Genomic DNA, 19,828 nt, shown 5'->3' with positions numbered 1-19,828 from the left:
CTCTAAATCCTTCCCCCATAATCATTGCTATTAGTCTTGTGTATCTAGTTTTTTAAAGTGTACACAGCAAATGAGTATAATGATTCATCATCTTTTTCTTATTTTAAGTTGAAAACCTTGTAGACTATATATACTATTACATAGATAACAATGTGTTCTGGTCCTTCCATGAAGCCCATTATCATTGATGCAGAGACTAAAGTGCCATTATACGATATTTGGGTTTACATCATTTGTAAGTATATACAAAGTAGTAAATAAGCTCAAGTGTGCACACAGATGAGTATTAGGTAAGAATTATTTTTGGCTAAGAGTTTCTGCAATTTTTTTTTAGTAGATTGTGCCAAACTGCCTTCTGTGAGGTTTGAGCCAGTTTATGCCCTTGTACCAGACTGTCCATTTCTCTACAGGCTCCCTTAAATATTGGGTCATCAAATTTGGGTTTTTGACAGTAGATAAGTGAAAGATTGCCCTTGTGGACTTTTGAAGTGTTTTTATTGAAAATTTACATTAGGTGAGATTCATAATTTGAGTATAATTCTGTGACATCTGTGTGGTTTAGTTAAATGTCATCCCCATTATAAAAGTTATGCATAAAATGCATATTTTCAGACCATAATGCTGTGAACTAGAACTAAACCACAAGAAGAAGTTTGGAAGGATTTCAAACATGTGAAGGTTAAAGACCATCCTGCTAAAAGATAAAAGGGTCAACCAGGAAATTAGGGAAGAATTAAAAAGATTCATAGAAACTAATGAGAATGAAGATACAACCATTCAAAATCTTTGGGATACAGCAAAAGCAGCCCTAAAGTACATTGCAATACAAGCATCCATCTAAAAACTGGAAATAACTCTAATACAAAAGCTAAACTTGAACCTAAAGGAGCTGGAGAAAAAACAGCAAATAACCCCTACACCCAGCAGAAGAAGAGAATTAATACAGATTCGAGTGGAACTCAATGAAATAGAGACCAGAAGAACTGGAACAGATTAACAAAACCAGGAGTTGGTTCTTTGAAAGAATTAATAAGATAGATAAACCATTAGCCAGCCTTATTAAAAACAAAAGAGAAAAGACTCGAATTAATAAAATCGTGAATGAGAAAGGAGAGATCACCACCAACAAGGCAATACAAACGATTTTAGAAATTTATTATGAACAGCTATATGCCAATAAATTAGGCAATCGAGAAGAAATGAACGCATTCCGGAAAACCACAAACTACCAAAACTGGAACAGGAAGAAATAGAAAACCTGAACAGGCCAATAACCAGGGAGGAAATTGAAGCAGTCATCAAAAACCTCCCAAGACACAAAAGTCCAGGGCCAGATGGCTTCCCAGGGGAATTCTATCAAACGTTTAAAGAAGAAACCATACCTATTCTACTAAAGCTGTTTGGAAAGATAGAAAGAGATGGATTACTTCCAAATTCGTTCTATGAGGCCAGCATCACCTTAATTCCAAAACCAGACAAAGACCCTACCAAAAAGGAAATTATAGACCAATATCTCCGATGAACACGGATGCAAAAATTCTCAACAAGATATTAGCCAATAGGATCCAACAGTACATTAAGAAGATTATTCGCCATGACCAAGTGGGATTTATCCCCGGGATGCAAGGCTGGTTCAACACTCATAGAGCAATCAATGTGATTGATCATATCAGCAAGAGAGAAAACAAGAACCATATGATCTCTCAATAGATGCAGAGGAAACATTGGACAAAATACAGCATGCATTCCTGATCAAAACTCTTGAGAGTGTAGGGATAGAGGGAACATTCCTCAGCATCCTAAAAGCCATCTATGAAAAGCCCACAGCAAATATCATTCTCAATGGGGAAACACTGGGAGCCTTTCCCCTAAGATCAGGAACAAGACAGGGATGTATACTCTCACCACTGCTATTCAACATAGTACTGGAAGTCCTAGCCTCAGCAATCAGACAACAAAAAGACATTAAAGGCATTCAAATTGGCAAAGAAGAAGTCAAACTCTCCCTCCTCGCCAATGACATGATACTCTACATAGAAAACCCAAAAGCCTCCATCCCAAGATTGCTAGAACTCATACAGCAATTTGGCAGTGTGGCAGGATACAAAATCAATGCCCAGAAATCAGTGGCATTTCTCTACACAAACAATGAGACTGAAGAAAGAGAAATTAAGGAATCAATCCCATTACAATTACACCCAAAAGCATAAGATACCTAGGAATAAACCTAACCAAAGAGGCAAAGGATCTATACCCTAAAAACTACAGAACGCTTCTGAAAGAAATTGAGGAAGACACAAAGAGATGGAAAAATATTCCATGCTCATGGATTGGAAGAATTAATATTATGAAAATGTCAATGTTACCCAGGGCAATTTACACGTTTAATGCAATGCCTATCAAAATACCATGGACCTCCTTCAGAGAGTTGGAGCAAATCATCTTAAGATTTGTCTGGAATCAGAAAAGACCCCGAATAGCCAGGGGAATATTAAAAAAGAAAACCATATCTGGGGGCATCACAATGCCAGATTTCAGGTTGTGCTACAAAGCTGTGGTCATCAAGACAGTGTGGTCCTGGCACAAAAACAGACACATTGATCAATGGAACAGAATAGAGAACCCAGAAGTGGACCCTCAACTCTATGGTCAACTAATATTCGACAAAGCAGGAAAGACTACCCACTGGAAGAAAGACAGTCTCTTCAATAAATGGTGCTGGGAAAATTGGACATCCACATGCAGAAGAATGAAACTAGACCACTCTCTTGCACCATACACAAAGATAAACTCAAAATGGATGAAAGATCTAAATGTGAGACAAGATTCCATCAAAATCCTAGAGGAGAACACAGGCAACGCCCTTTATTAACTTGGCCACAGCGACTTCTTGCAAGATACATCCACGAAGGCAAGAGAAACAAAAGCAAAAATGAACTTTTGGGACTTTATCAAGATAAAAAGCTTCTGTGCAGCAAAGGAAACAGTCAACAAAACTAAAAGACAACCTACAGAATGGGAGAAGATACTTGCAAATGACCTATCAGATAAAGTGCTAGTCTCCAGGATCTATAAAGAACTTATTAAACTCAACAGCAAAGAAGCAAACAATCCAATCATGAAATGGGCAAAAGACATGAAGAGAAATCTCGCAGAGGAAGACATAGACATGGCCAACATGCACATGAGAAAATGCTCTGCATCACTTGCCATCAAGGAAATACACATCAAAACTACAATGAGATCCCACCTCACACCATTGAGAATGGGGAACATTAACAAGGCAGGAAACCACAAATGTTGGAGAGGATGTGGAGAAAGGGGAACCTCTTGCACTGTTGGTGGGAATGGGAACTGGTGCAGCCACTCTGGAAAACTGTGTGGAGGGTCCTCAGAGAGTTAAAAATAGACCTGCCCTACGACCCAGCAATTGCACTGTTGGGGATTTACCCCAAAGATTCAGATGCAATGAAACGCCGGGACACCTGCGCCCCGATGTTTCTAGCAGCAATGTCCACAATAGCCAAACTGTGGAAGGATCCTCAGTGTCCATCGAAAGATGAATGGATAAAGAAGATGTGGTCTATGTATACAATGGGATATTCCTCAGCCATTAGAAACGACAAATACCCACCATTTGCTTCGACGTGGAGGGACTTGAGGGTATTATGCTGAGTGAAATAAATCAATCGGAATAGGACAAATATTATATGGTCTCATTCATTTGGGGAGTATAAAAATTAGTGAAGGGGAATAAAGGGAAAGGAGAGAAAATGAGTGAAGATGACAGAACATGTGAGACACCTAACCCTGGGAAATGAACAAGGGGTAGTGGAAGGGGAAGTGGGCGGGGGGTTGGGGTGAATGGGTGATGGGCACTGAGGGGGGCACCTGGCAGGATGAGCACTGGGTGTTATGCTAAATGTTGGCAAATTGAACTCCAATAAAAAAAATGTTTAAAATAGTGTAGCAAAAGTTCAACAGCCTTTGGGTTTAAGAACTGACTTCAGGTTTAAGCAAATCATTTGCAGGAGCCAATTCCAGAAATGTCTATAGGCAGCTGACATTTACAACAACATAGGCACAAGCAAACCACTGAAGAAATTAGTTAAAAGTTTGTTTTTCTGGGGCATCTGGTGGCTCAATCAGTTAAGCACCTGTTACTTGATTTTGGCTCAGGTCCTAATCTCTGGGTTGTGAGATCAAGACCTGTACAGAGCTCCTTGGTGAGCATGGAACCTGCTCAGGATTCTCTCTACCCCTCCACCCCCTACTCACTCACACTCACTCTAAAAAATATATTTTTTTTTCTTTAAGTGAATGTTGTTCATGATCATAGTCATAGAATAAGAACTTTTTTTTTTGCAAATATTACCAAGGGACATTGCTTAAAACAGCAATGTGATGGTCCAGATAAGATCAGGTTGGGCCAAGAAATGGATGAGAAGAGCAGAACCAAAAATAAGGAAAAGGCAGTATGATTGAAAACAGGAAATTTTCCTTCATCTAGGAAAAGTGGAATGCTTGTGGCAGAACCCATTTAGAATCACCTTTTTAAGTTATTTTACGTTTAAATTAATTATATAGTAAAACGCACATGGCACACTTCCTTAATTTGGACACTGTTAGATGGAAGAAAATCAACTTAGTAGCAGGGTTTTTCTTTCTTTTTCTTTTAAGAGAAAGGAGCATAACATTAAATTTAAACTTTGCATCTCAATTTCAGGAACATAAAAAATATGACAGAAACAGGGTGTGTATTGGAATCAGAGAGACTACACAATCTCTCTAATGTTTCTTTTCCATAGCACAAGCTCACTAATGCTCTATAAAATGCAAACTGCTCCAAATTAAAGAATATTGACTTGTTTTTTCCTCTCCTGAGTATTACAACAAGGACCTGAGGACCCTGTGTCCAGACTGGACAGAAACAGGTAAGCAGAAGCTCTTGCAGAATCTCATTTTCAAAGCCTAGTCACGTCCTGGATTCTATCTAATTAGAAGAGGACAATAGTGACTTTCATGTTTGGATTCTTCATGCAGGCGTCAGGAAACTGAGTTGTGTAAAGGAGCTCAGAGTCCTAAATTATGAGTCCTGTCCTAGTCATGTGTCTCTCTAGGTCTTTGTTTTTCTAGGAAAAGCCATGGCAGGGGCCTGAGTGTCTGCATCTCCAGCAGGGATCCTTATGATCACAAGGTTTGAAGGCTGGAGCTGTGCTGCCACATTCCTTTAGCTTAGTGCAGATTTTGGGGCTTCAGCACTGAATGTGTATTTCCCCACAAATACCAAAGATTCAAATGAGGATAACTAGAGATGGTGCAGTGTTTCCGTCCAGAAGGCAACATGTTCCTACAGCAAAGTTGAAAACGAAAACCAAAGTATAATTGGCTGGAAAGAAACCCAGGAGCCTGAACTGTTGGATGAGATGCAAGTACACATTGTGGCTAATTTATGCATGGGTTCCTGTGCCATAGAATCAGCAGTTCTGAAAGGGCTTAAATGCGGACAATGTCTAGAAATGTAACTGATGGGTTTAGCTTTCATTAAGGACAAGGAGTAGGCATCTGAGAAGTTAGCATTATGGGGAAATGGATACCTGTCACATTATGAAGAAAACTATTGTGCCCAGAGCTAACTCCTGCTTTGTAAGTATACTGTGGATAAGCAGGATATCCTCCAAGATGATAGGACTTAAACCTATTAGAAAGGACAAATGGTGAGGTGCCTGTCCAACTCAGTCGATAGAGCATGGGATTCTTAAAGTAAAAAAAAAAAAAGAGCATGGGATTCTTGATCTTGGAGTCATGAGTTCTAGCCTTGCACTGGGTGTAGAGATTGTTTAAAACTAAGATCTTAAAAAAAAAAAAAAGAAAGAAAGAAAGAAAAGAAAGGACAATGGTTTGGCCAAATATTGTTGTTTATATGCTTCTTTATTATCATTAGCTGTTGTTGAACAGATAAACTGAAACACAGAGCACTTTTAATCCTTAATTAACTTTGTGAATTCAGAAAAATCCTGAATCCACATTCCTTCTGTTAAGTGCTTGCAGATTATCTAGACCTGTAAGAGTACATCCTTTGACCACTTTTCTGCCAAGATGTTTGAAGTGGGCCTCAGGTATGAGAGAGAATTGAGGACATTTTCTGAACTTTAGGCCATAAGAACCTCGGAAGCAGAGTGTATCCATATTAATATATATATATATATATATATATATATATATATATATATTCTTAACATATATTTTGTAAGTGCTGGAATTTTCCTTGAAGGTTAAAGGTAAACTAGCAGTGTCCACCTTCTCGGACACAGATGGTGAGCAGAGACTGGGACGGCCTGCTCTTTCTTGTTGAGCCAGAAAACAGTGTGTGAGTGCAGGGAACAGTGCCATTTCCCATTCCTTTAGAAGAGGATATTGTCACACCCTTTCCTTTGGGTCATAATGGGGATGGGCTGTTTCAGGAAACGTGGCTCCTCCTTAGTGAAGCTCAGGATACAATCCCACAGCCATACCCACACATCGCAGTCCTTTCCTGTTCATCTCTTCCAGCCTCAGCACTGCTTTTGAGCTTCCAGGGGATCTGGCCAATAAATAGCCCTCTGATCCTGGAAAGAAGCAAACCTTGCCTGGCCTTCTGTTTCTTGAAAAGGTTAAGTCATATCTTGTTGTTGTTCCACAGATAATAAACATTCTTTCTCTGATGTGTTTATAATTGAATCCAATCTCCACACCATTTACAAAAGTTGTCCCAAGTATCTCTTAACCATTTGTAATGCCTCTTTTGAAAAAATGCTTTAGTCCCTCTGTTCATTTGGGTGGGGATGCATTTTTTCTTTCTTTTTTTCTTTTTTCTTTTTTCTTTCTTTCTTTTTTTGCTATTGAATTGTATGAGCTCCTTATATATTTTCGATATTAACTTCTTATCAGATATAGGGTTTGAAAATATTCCTCCCCATGCCAGACTGACTCTTCATTCTCTTGTTGCTCTTGCTGTGCAGAAACTCTTTAACTTAGCACTATTTGTGAAGTTTTGCTTTTATTGTTTCTGCTTTTGATGTCGTATCCAAAAACATCATTGCCAACACCAATAGTGAGGAGATTTCCTTCATTTTTTCTTCTGAGTTTTATGGTTTTAGGCCTTGTTTGAGTCTTTAATACATTTTGAGAGAATTTTTGTGCCCTGGGTAAGATAAGGCACAAAATTTTGTCCAATTTCATTCTTTGTCCAATTTCATTCTTCTGCATGTGAATTCCAGTTTTCTCCACATGATTTATGGAAGAGATCATCCTTTGCCCACGGAGTATCTTTGACTCCCTTGCCAATTATTAATTGACCATATATGTGAGCATTTATTTCTGGGCTTTCAATTCTGTCCCATTGGTCTGTCTATTTTTGTGCCAGAACCATACTAAATGCACATCTCTCATGACATCTTGCATTGAGCGGCTCAGTGGTTACCTGCTGCTCCGTGATCTAGTTTAACACCCGGAGGCTTATTGTTGGGACAACAAGGGTCATATGGACAGGTGTGGGACATAGCACACATGATGTGACTTCCTCATCTTCACTCTAGCTTCATGTCCAGCTGCTGTAATGTTGTGACACAACTTTAAATTGTTGATAATTCAGACTGCAAGTGGATTCCTGGTAACTTGTCACTGTTTCTCTGGCTTAAGGATGGATGCTATCCTGAGTGGAATGAGGATGCAGATGGCCATGGCCTCTGCTAGGTTCATAAAAATCTAATTTATAGTCAGATAAAACAGAAGGAAGGATTCTTTCTCTACTTGTAAAAAAAAAAAGTTCCTTACATAAATCATTCTCATATGCCTCACTTCTCCACACTACAGCATTCCCCAGCAGCAAAACAAATGGATTTTCCAAGTATATTGTACCTTGTTTTGATTACTTGGGGATTATTTAAGACATGAGGATAGCTTCCATACTAGTATCAGTAATGAAAAAGCCATGGTGCTGATGTAATTGTTGCTTATTTTTGAGCCTCAGTAGAATATTTAGTGTTTGCCACAACACCAGACAATGCAGTTTCTTACTGCAAGAACTTCCAGTCTTGTACTGTGGATAATGCACCTATGATGTAAGCTGAAACAAGCCACATGGCATGTAGCAAAAAGGCAGTGTTTCTCATTTTTAGTTTTCTACTCCTCTGAATCTTGCTGATCATTCAGTACCAAACTTTCATTCCAAAGATAGAATACTGCAGGTATCTCCTGGGATGTTTGTCCAGCATGCCACTACCATATTCATCCTCCACCAACAATCAGAGGTGTGCCTCACCTGCCTTACATTTCAATTCAGTATAACTTCTCAATGCCAGCCATTGTTCATTGAACTCCAGTGTGCTTTCACTCAGCTAGAGTGATCAGGGTCTTATTCTAGGAATTAAGGTTTGAACTCAGGTTCTTAGTCAATCTGAGTGATCTCTTGAATAAAGGAAATGGGGTCATGGACTTATACCCACTGAGTTTTCTAAGATCACAAAGAATGTGTGAAATGGCCAGAAGGAAGTATCCTGCTTGCCATGCATTTGGCTCTGACCCATTAACAGTTGTGACTTTGGGTTCAAAGACACACATTCATTTTGACTTAAGCTACCTCAAAGCGGTTGTTTATTGAAAACTAAGAGTCCTAATCCAGCCCATCTCAATAGGGTATGCTAATATAATAAGAAATTTATATTTGGTCCTTGTTCTTGGTTTCTAGCATAAGGGTCGGTAAATATTTGGAATTTCCTGGGTGATGAGGATGAGAAGACTATCTTTGGTTATTCATAATAAGCCCCTTTCAACCATACTTGAGTTTATCCTAATGAGGTGGTGACGATTGAAAGATGGTGCTTGTCAGGGAGTTGGAACATTCAGCCCTGTGCCTCACCTCCTGGCAGGGCAGATAAGCTGGGGATTGAGTGAATCATCATAAGCCAATGATTTAATAGATCATACCTACGTAATGGAACCTCTGTAAATACCCTACACAGTGGGGTTCAGAGAGTTTCTGAGTTGGTGAACACACCTATGTACTCAAAGAGAGATGTACCCCAAGCTCCACAGATATAGCACCTCTTGGGCTCGAGACCCTTCCTGACCTCAATGTGTGCACCTTTTCACCTGGTTGCTTATTTTGTTAAATAACAAAAACTCAACTGAACACATTGTAAAGATCTATTTGGCTTTATTAATCAATTCATGTATCAGGTGGCATACTGTCCAGCCAGTAGAAGGGAGCTCCAAATGGACTACAGATATGGAAAGGTTTTTTTTAAGGCAGGGCAAAGAAGTCATAAACAGAAAAAAACCAGAGGACTATTTCAGGTGAGATCCTCTTCATTTTGGGACAGAGGGGTCTTAGTAGGTGGATTACCTCATTTTCCTTTGGGATTGGAGAGGGTCCCTGTGACAGATTATCTTATTGGTGGTGACCACAAAGTTCCTGACTAAGCAGTGGATGCTGCATTCTGGGGAAGGCTGAATCTGCAGCAAGGCTAGTTATTAAGCCTTGGTCTATTGACTTTGGGCCTTAACCTAGGTGATGCCATTTTTGGCCTGTGGTTTTCTTTTTAATAATTTGTATGTTTTATGATAAACCAGCAACAGTGCATAAAGTGTTTCCCTGATTTCTTTGAGCTGTTACAGAATATTATCAAACCTGAAGGGGAGGTCATGAGAACCCCCATTTGTAGCTAAATTGGACAAAAGTATCGGTAATCTGGGAACTCACTACTTGCAGTTGGCATCTGAAGTGGAGGACAGTCCTGCGGTGTTACCTAAGACCCGACCTTTACTGCCCACCAGCTTGTACTCACTAACCTTTGTCTTATATTTTCTCTTAAACTCTTCTTTCTGGCTTCTCCTCCTAACTCTGGCAAATGAAACCAGAAAACACCTGTCAAGTGACAGACCTCCTGCCAGCCTAGACCACCCAGACCTTTTGAGACCACCACCCCTGACTCTCGCTTGCACAGATGGACCAGGGACTGACCTCTAGAATGACCCAGGACTACCTTTACCTCATTACAATACTAAAATCTCCACCCAAGGAGGAAACTCAGCCTCATTTAATAATATAAAATAATGTATAGGCGTGTTTCCTTAAGGTACAAGCCCACCTCTACACAATATGACGTCTTCCCTATTGAAATATTCATCCTAACCCTAATCAAAAAGAACCAATTCATCTGTATTCAGAGTCACTGCTTTTGAAACCATTCCCTGTGATCAACTTATTTGCTGCGAATAAAGTTTTCTTTATGTGACAACTCACCTGGTACAGTTTCTATGACACGCCAAAAACGAAACTCAGGGCGGTTGATGACAATAGACTGAGTTTGTTTTTTTATTATTGGAGTTCAATTTGCCAACATTTAGCATAACACCCAGTGCTCATCCTGCCAGGTGCCCCCCTCAGTGCCCATCACCCATTCACCCCAACCCCCCGCCCACTTCCCCTTCCACTACCCCTTGTTCATTTCCCAGGGTTAGGTGTCTCTCATGTTCTGTCATCCTCACTGATATTTTCACTCATTTTCTCTCCTTTCCCTTTATTCCCCTTCACTAATTTTTATATTCCCCAAATGAATGAGATCATATAATATTTGTCCTATTCCGATTGATTTATTTCACTCAGCATAATACCCTCAAGTCCCTCCACATCGAAGCAAATGGTGGGTATTTGTCGTTTCTAATGACTCAGTAATATTCCATTGTATACATAGACCATATCTTCTTTATCCATTCATCTTTCGATGGACACCGAGGATCCTTCCACAGTTTGGCTATTGTGGACATTGCTGCTATAGACATTGGGGTGCAGGTGTCCCAGCGTTTCATTGCATCTGAATCTTTGGGGTAAATCCCCAGCAGTGCAATTGCTGGGTCGTAGGGCAGGTCTATTTTGAACTCTTTGAGGAACCTCCACACAGTTTTCCAGAGTGGCTGCACCAGTTCACATTCCCACAAACAGTGCAGGAGGGTTCCCCTTTCTCTGCATCCTCTCCAACATTTGTGGTTTCCTGCCTTGTTAATTTTCCCCATTCTCACTGGTGTGAGGTGGGATCTCATTGTGGTTTTGATTTGTATTTCCCTGATGGCAAGTGATGCAGAGCATTTTCTCATGTGCATGTTGGCCATGTCTGTCTTCCTCTGCGAGATTTCTCTTCATGTCTTTTGCCCATTTCATGATTGGATTGTTTGCTTCTTTGCTGTTGAGTTTAATAAGTTCTTTATAGATCCTGGAGACTAGCACTTCATCTGATAGGTCATTTGCAAGTATCTTCTCCCATTCTGTAGGTTGTCTTTTAGTTTTGTGGACTGTTTCTTTTGCTGTGCAGAAGCTTTTTATCTTGATAAAGTCCCAATAGTTCATTTTTGCTTTTGTTTCTCTTGCCTTCATGGATGTATCTTGCAAGAAGTCTCTGTGGCCGAGTTCAGAAAGGGTGTTGCCTGTGTTCTCCTCTAGGATTTTGATGGAATCTTGTCTCACATTTAGATCTTTCATCCATTTTGAGTTTATCTTTGTGTATGGTGCAAGAGAGTGGTCTAGTTTCATTCTTCTGCATGTGGATGTCCAATTTTCCCAGCACCATTTATTGAAGAGACTGTCTTTCTTCCAGTGGGTAGTCTTTCCTGCTTTGTCGAATATTAGTTGGCCATAAAGTTGAGGGTCCACTTCTGGGTTCTCTATTCTGTTCCATTGATCTATGTGTCTGTTTTTGTGCCAGTACCACACTGTCTTGATGACCACAGCTTTGTAGCACAACCTGAAATCTGACATTGTGATGCCCCCAGCGATGGCTGTCTTTTTTAATATTCCCCTGGCTATTCGGGGTCTTTTCTGATTCCAGACAAATCTTAAGATGATTTGCTCCAACTCTCTGAAGGAAGTCCATGGTATTTTGATAGGCATTGCATTAAACGTGTAAATTGCCCTGGGTAGCATGGACATTTTCACGATATTAATTCTTCCAATCCATGAGCATGGAATATTTTTCCATCTCTTTGTGTCTTCCTCAATTTCTTTCAGAAGTGTTCTGTAATTTTTAGGGTATAGATACTTTACCTCTTTGGTTAGGTTTACTTCAAGGTATCTTATGCTTTTGGGTGCAATTGTAAATGGGATTGATTCCTTAATTTCTCTTTCTTCAGTCTCATTGTTAGTGTAGAGAAATGCCACTGATTTCTGGGCATTGATTTTGTATCCTGCCACACTGCCGAATTGCTGTATGAGTTCTAGCAATCTTGGGATGGAGGCTTTTGGGTTTTCTATGTAGAGTATCATGTCATTGGCGAGGAGGGAGAGTTTGACTTCTTCTTTGCCAATTTGAATGCCTTTAATGTCTTTTTGTTGTCTGATTGCTGAGGCTAGGACTTCCAGTACTATGTTGAATAGCAGTGGTGAGAGTATACATCCCTGTCTTGTTCCTGATCTTAGGGGAAAGGCTCTCAGTGCTTCCCCATTGAGAAGGATATTTGCTGTGGGCTTTTCGTAGATGGCTTTTAGGATGCTGAGGAATGTTCCCTCTATCCCTACACTCTCAAGAGTTTTGATCAGGAATGCATGCTGTATTTTGTCCAATGTTTCCTCTGCATCTATTGAGAGGATCATATGGTTCTTGTTTTCTCTCTTGCTGATATGATCAATCACATTGATTGCTCTACGAGTGTTGAACCAGCCTTGCATCCTGGGGATATATCCCACTTGGTCATGGCGAATAATCTTCTTAATGTCCTGTTGGATCCTATTGGCTAGTATCTTGTTGAGAATTTTTGCATCCATGTTCATCGGGGATATTGGTCTATAATTTCCTTTTTGGTGGGGTCTTTGTCTGGTTTTGGAATTAAGGTGATGCTGGCCTCATAGAACAAGTTTGGAAGTACTCCATCTCTTTCTATCTTTCCAAACAGCTTTAGTAGAATAGGTATGGTTTCTTCTTTAAACGTTTGATAGAATTCCCCTGGGAAGCCATCTGGCCCTGGACTTTTGTGTCTTGGGAGGTTTTTGATGACTGCTTCAATTTCCTCCCTGGTATCAGCCTGTTCAGGTTTTGTATTTCTTCCTGTTCCAGTTTTCGTAGTTAATGGCTTTCCAAGAATGGGTCCATTAATTTTTGATTTCCTAATTTATTCCCATAAAGCTGCTCATAATAAGTTTCTAAAATCGTTTGTATTTCCTTGGTGTTGGTGGTGATCTCTCCTTTCTCATTCACGATTTTATTAATTTGAGTCTTTTCTCTTTTGTTTTTAATAAGGCTGGCTAATGGTTTATCTATCTTATTAATTCTTTCAAAGAACCAACTCCTGGTTTTGTTAATCTATTCCATAGTTCTTCTGGTCTCTATTTCATTGATTTCTGCTCAAATCTGTATTAATTCTCATCTTCTACTGTGTGTAGGGGGTATTTGCTGTTCTTTCTCCAGCTCCTTTAGGTGCAAGGTTAGCTTTTGTATTAGAGTTATTTCCAGTTTTTAGATGGATGCTTGTATTGCGATGTACTTCCCCCTCAGGGCTGCTTTTGCGGTATCCCAAAGATTTTGATCACTTGTATCTTCATTCTCATTCATTTCCATGAATCTTTTTAAATCTTCCCTAATTTCCTGGTTGACCCTTTCATCTTTTACTAAGATGGTCTTTAACCCCCACGTGTTTGAAATCCTTCCAAACTTCTTCTTGTGATTTAGTTCTGGTTTCAAAGCATCTTGGTCTGAAAACATGCAGGGTGCGATCCCAATCTTTTGGTATCAGTTAAGACCTGATTTATGACCCAGTATGTGGTCTATTCTGGAGAATGTTCCATGTGCACGTGAATGTTCAATGTGTGTTTGGATGTAAAGTTCTGTAAATATCTGTGAAATTCATCTGGTCCAATGTATCACTTAAAGCTCTTGTTTCTTTGGAAATGCTGTGCTTAGAAGACCTGTCGATTGCAGAAAGCGCTGTATTCAAGTCTCCAAGTATAAGTGTATTATTATCTAAGTATGTCTTAACTTTGGTTATTAATTGATTGAGACACTTGGCAGCTTCCACATTTGGGGCATAAATATTCATGATTGTTAGGTCCTCTTGTTGGATAGATCCTTTAAATATGATATAGTGTCCCTCTTCATCTCTCACTACAGTCTTTGGGATAAATTTTAATTTATCTGATATAAGGATGGCTACCCCTGCTTTCTTTTGAGGGCCATTTGAATGGTAAATGGTTCTCCAACCTTTTATTTTCAGGCTGTAGGTGTCCTTCTGTCTAAAATGAGTGTCTTATAAACAGCAAATAGATGGGTCCTGTTTTTTATCCAGTCTTAAACCCTGTGCCTTTTGATGGGGTCATTAAGCCCATTCACGTTCAGAGTTACTATTGAAAGATATGAATTTAAAAAAAAAGAAAGATATGAATTTAGTGTCATCATGATACCTATTCAGTCCCTGTTTTTGTGGATTGTTTCTTTGGGCATCTTCTTTCTTTTACAGGGTTCCCCTTAATATTTCTTCTAGAGCCAGTTTGGTGGTCACATATTCTTTCAGTTTCTGCCTATCTTGGAAGCTCTTTATCTCTCCTTCTATTCTGAATGAGAGCCTTGCTGGATAGAGTCTTCTTGGCTGCATGTTCTTCTCATTTAGGACCCTGAATATATCCTGCCAGCCCTTTCTGGTCTGCCAGGTCTCTGTGTAGAGGTCTGCTGTTATCCTAATGCTTCTCCCCATAAAGGTTATGGATCTCTTATCTCTTGATGCTTTAAGTATCTTCTCTTTATCTTTGGAATTTACAAGTTTCACTATTAAATGTTGAGGTGTTGAGCGGTTTTTATTGATTGGGGGAGGGGAATCTCTCTATCTCCTGGATCTGAATCACTGTTTCCCTTCCCACCTTAGGGAAGTTCTCAGCTATCATTTGTTCAAATACAGTTTCTGGACCTCTGGCCCTTTCGGCGCCCTCGGGAACCCCAATTAAATATAGATTTTTGGAGAAGGGGCAAGATGGCTGAAGAGTAGGGTCCCCAAATCACCTGTCTGCACCAAATTACCAAGATAACCTTCAAATCATCCTGAAAATCTACGAATTCGGCCTGAGATTTAAAGAGACCAGCTGGAATGCTACAGGGAGAAGAGTTCCCGCTTCTATCAAGGTAGGAAGACGGGGAAAAAGAAATAAAGAAACAAAAGGCCTCCAAGGTGGAGGGGTTCCCCGAGGAGCTGGGCTGAGGCCGGGGTGAGTGTCCCCAGGAAAGGAGAGCCCCGTCCCGAGAACCAGGAGCTGCACCCACCTTCCCGGGCGGAAAGGGGCTCGCAGGGAGTTGGAGCAGGACCCAGGAGGGCGGGGATGCCCTCGGGCTCCCGGGGACACTAACAGACACCTGCGCCCAGGAGAGTGCGCCGAGCTCCCTAAGGGCTGCAGCGCGCACGGCTGGACCCGGAGCAGCTCGGAGGGGCTCGGGGGCGGCTCCGCGGAGGGGGCTGCGGGGCGGGAGCAGCTGGGGTGGCTCGGGGGCGGATCCGCGGAGGGGGCTGTGGGGCGGGAGCGCGAATCCAACAGCGCAGGCTCCGGAGCACAGGGCGCCGGGACACAGCCAAGGATCCGGCCTCCCCCCCGGGACAGGCAGAGGCCGGGAGGGCCCAGGACAGCGAGGACGCTCCTGCCCCAGCTGAGCAGATCAGCGGCCCCGCCCCGGAGCCTCCAGGCCCTGCAGACGGAGAGCTCCGGAGTTCCTGGGGGAGCTGAATCCAGGGCTCCAGAGCTGGCCCCGCCACTGCGGCTGTTCCTCCTGCGGCCTCACGGGGTAAACAACCCCCACTGAGCCCTGCACCAGGCAGGGGCAGAGCAGCTCCCCCAAGTGCTAACACCTGAAAATCAGCACAACAGGCCCCTCCCCCAGAAGACCAGCTAGAGGGACAAATTCCAGGGGAAGTCAAGGGATTTAAAGTACACAGAATCAGAAGATACTCCCCTGTGGTTTTTTTTTTTCTTTTTGATTTCTGGTTGCATCCCCCACCCTTTTTTCCCTTTCATTCTTTTTCTTTCTCTTTCTCTTTTTCTTCTCTTTTTTTCTTTTTTCTTCCTTTTTTTCTTTTTTCTTTTTCTCTTTTCATTCCTTCTTTCTCTTTTCGTCCTTTTCCCAATACAACTCGCTTTTGACCACTCTGCACTGAGCAAAATGACTAGAAGGAATACCTCACCTCAAAAGAATGAATCAGAAACAGTCCTCTCTCCCACAGAGTTACAAAATCTGCATTACAGTTCAATGTCAGAAAGCCAATTCAGAAGCACTATTATAAAGCTACTGGTGAAAAAAAAAATAAAGCTACTGGTGGCTCTAGAAAAGAGCATAAAGGACTCAAGAGACTTCATGACTGCAGAATTTAGATCCAATCAGGCAGAAATTAAAAATCAGTTGAATGAGATGAAATCCAAACTAGAAGTCCTAACGACGAGGATTAACGAGGTGGAAGAACGAGTGAGTGACATAGAATACAGGTTGATGGTAAAGAGGGAAACTGAGGAAACAAGAGACAAACAATTAAAAGACCATGAGGATAGATTAAGGGAAATAAACGACAGCCTGTGGAAGAAAAACCTACATTTAATTGGGGCTCCCAAGGGCGCCGAAAGGGACACAGGGCCAGAATATGTATTTGAACAAATCCTAGCTGAAAACTTTCCTAATCTGGGAAGGGAAACAGGCATTCAGATCCAGGAAATAGAGAGATCCCCCCCTAAAATCAATAAAAACCGTTCAATACCTCGACATCTAATAGTGAAGCTTGCAAATTCCAAAGACAAAGAGAAGATCCTTAAAGCAGCAAGAGATAAGAAATCCCTGACTTTTATGGGGAGGAGTATTAGGGTAACAGCAGACCTCTCCACAGCGACCTGGCAGGCCAGAAAGTGCTGGCAGGATATATTCAGGGTCCTCAATGAGAAGAACATGCAGCCAAGAATACTCTACTTTTAAGGGGGACTCTTAAAATTTCCCTTTAATAAGAAGTTCAGTGGAACAATCCACAAAAACAAGGACTGAATAGATATCATGATGACACTAAACTCATATCTCTCAATAGTAACTCTGAATGTGAACGGGCTTAATGACCCCATCAAAAGGCGCAGGGTTTCAGACTGAATAAAAAAGCAGGACCCATCTATTTGCTGTCTAAAAGACACTCATTTTAGACAGAAGGACACCTACAGCCTGAAAATAAAAGGTTGGAGAACCATTTACCATTCAAATGGTCCTAAAAAGAAAACAGGGGTAGCCATCCTTATATCAGATAAACTAAAATTTACCCCAGAGACTGTAGTGAGAGATGAAGAGGGACACTATATCATACTTCAAGGATCTATCCAACAAGAGGACTTAGCAATCCTGAATATATATGCCCCGAATGTGGGAGCTCCCAAATATTTAAACCAATTAATAACCAAAGTGAAGAAATACTTAGATAATAATACACTTATACTTGGTGACTTCAATCTAGCTCTTTCTACCCTCGATAGGTCTTCTAAGCACAACACCTCCAAAGAAACTAGAGCTTTAAATGATACACTGGACCAGATGGATATCACAGATATCTACAGAACTTTACATCCAAACTCAACTGAATACACATTCTTCTAAAGTACACATGGAACTTTCTCCAGAATAGACCACATACTGGGGCACAAATGGTGTCTGAACCGATACCAAAAGATTGGGATCGTCCCCTGCATATTCTCAGACCATAATGCCTTGAAATTAGAACTAAATCACAAGAAGAAGTTTGGAAGGATTTCAAGCACGTGGAGGTTAAGGACCATCCTGCTAAAAGATGAAAGGATCAACCAGGAAATTAAGGAAGAATTAAAAAGATTCATGGAAACTAATGAGAATGAAGATACAACCGTTCAAAATCTTTGGGATGCAGCAAAAGCAGTCCTAAGGGGGAAATACATCGCAATACAAGCATCCATTCAAAAACTGGAAAGAACTCAAATACAAAAGCTAACCTTACACATAAAGGAGCAGGAGAAAAAAAAGCAGATTGACCCCACGCCCAGCAGAAGAGAGTTAATTAAAATTCAAGCAGAACTCAACAAAATCGAGACCAGAAGAACTGTGGAACAGATCAACAGAACCAGGAGTTGGTTCTTTGAAAGAATTAATAAGATAGATAAACCATTAGCCAGCCTTATTAAAAAGAAGAGAGAGGAGACTCAAGTTAATAAAATCATGAATGAGAAAGGAGAGATCACTACCAACACTAAGGAAATACAAATGATTTTAAAAACATATTATGAACAGCTATATGCCAATAAATTAGGCAATCTAGAAGAAATGGACGCATTCCTGGAAAGCCACAAACTACCAAAACTGGAACAGGAAGAAATACAAAACCTTAACAGGCCAATAACCAGGGAGGAAATTGAAGCAGTCATCAAAAACCTCCCAAGACACAAAAGTCCAGGGCCAGATGGCTTCCCAGGGGAATTCTATCAAACGTTTAAAGAAGAAATCATACCTATTCTACTAAAGCTGTTTGGAAAGATAGAAAGAGATGGAGTACTTCCAAATTCATTCTATGAGGCCAGCATCACCTTAATTCCAAAACCAGACAAAGACCCTACCAAAAGGAGAATTACAGTCCAATATCCCTGATGAACATGGATGCAAAAATTCTCAACAAGATACTAGCCAATAGGATCCAACAGCACATCTAGAAAATTATTCACCATGACCAAGTAGAATTTATCCCCGGGACACAAGGCTGGTTCAACACTCGTAAAACAATCAATGTGATTCATCATATCAGCAAGAGAAAAACCAAGAACCATATGATCCTCTCATTATATGCAGAGAAAGCATTTGACAAAATACAGCATCCATTCCTGATCAAAACTCTTCAGAGTGTAGGGATAGAGGGAACTTTCCTCGACATCTTAAAAGCCATCTACGAAAAGCCCACAGCAAATATCATTCTCAATGGGGAAGCACTGGGAGCCTTTCCCCTAAGATCAGGAACAAGACAGGGATGTCCACTCTCACCACTGCTATTCAACATAGTACTGGAAGTCCTAGCCTTAGCAATTAGACAACAAAAAGACATTAAAGGCATTCAAATTGTCAAAGAAGAAGTCAAACTCTCCCTCCTCGCCAATGACATGATACTCTACATAGAAAACCCAAAAGCCTCCACCCCAAGATTGCTAGAACTCATACAGCAATTTGGTAGCGTGGCAGGATACAAAATCAATGCCCATAAATCAATGGCATTTCTCTACACTAACAATGAGACTGAAGAAAGAGAAATTAAGGAGTCAATCCCATTTACAATTGCACCCAAAAGCATAAGATACCTAGGAATAAACCTAACCAAAGAGGTAAAGTATCTATACCCTAAAAACTATAGAACACTTTTGAAAGAAATTGAAGAAGACACAAAGAGATGGAAAAATATTCCATGCTCATGGATTGGCAGAATTAATATTGTGAAAATGTCAGTGTTACCCAGGGCAATTTACACGTTTAATGCAATCCCTATCAAAATACCATGGACTTTCTTCAGAGAGTTAGAATAGATTATTTTTAAGATTTGTGTGGAATCTGAAAAGACCCCGAATAGCCAGGGGAATTTTAAAAAAGAAAACCATATCTGGGGGCATCACAATGCCAGATTTCAGGTTGTACTACAAAGCTGTGGTCATCAAAACAGTGTGGTACTGGCACAAAAACAGACACATAGATCAATGGAACAGAATAGAGAACCTAGAAGTCGACCCTGAACTTTATGGCCAACTAATATTAGATAAAGGAGGAAAGCCTATCCATTGGAAGAAAGACAGTCTCTT

The sequence above is a fragment of the Canis lupus genome, chromosome 24 (assembly GCF_011100685.1).
Source record: "Canis lupus familiaris isolate Mischka breed German Shepherd chromosome 24, alternate assembly UU_Cfam_GSD_1.0, whole genome shotgun sequence".
In the NCBI taxonomy this organism is placed as follows: domain Eukaryota; kingdom Metazoa; phylum Chordata; class Mammalia; order Carnivora; family Canidae; genus Canis; species Canis lupus.
Note: the sequence above shows the minus strand (reverse complement) of the source record.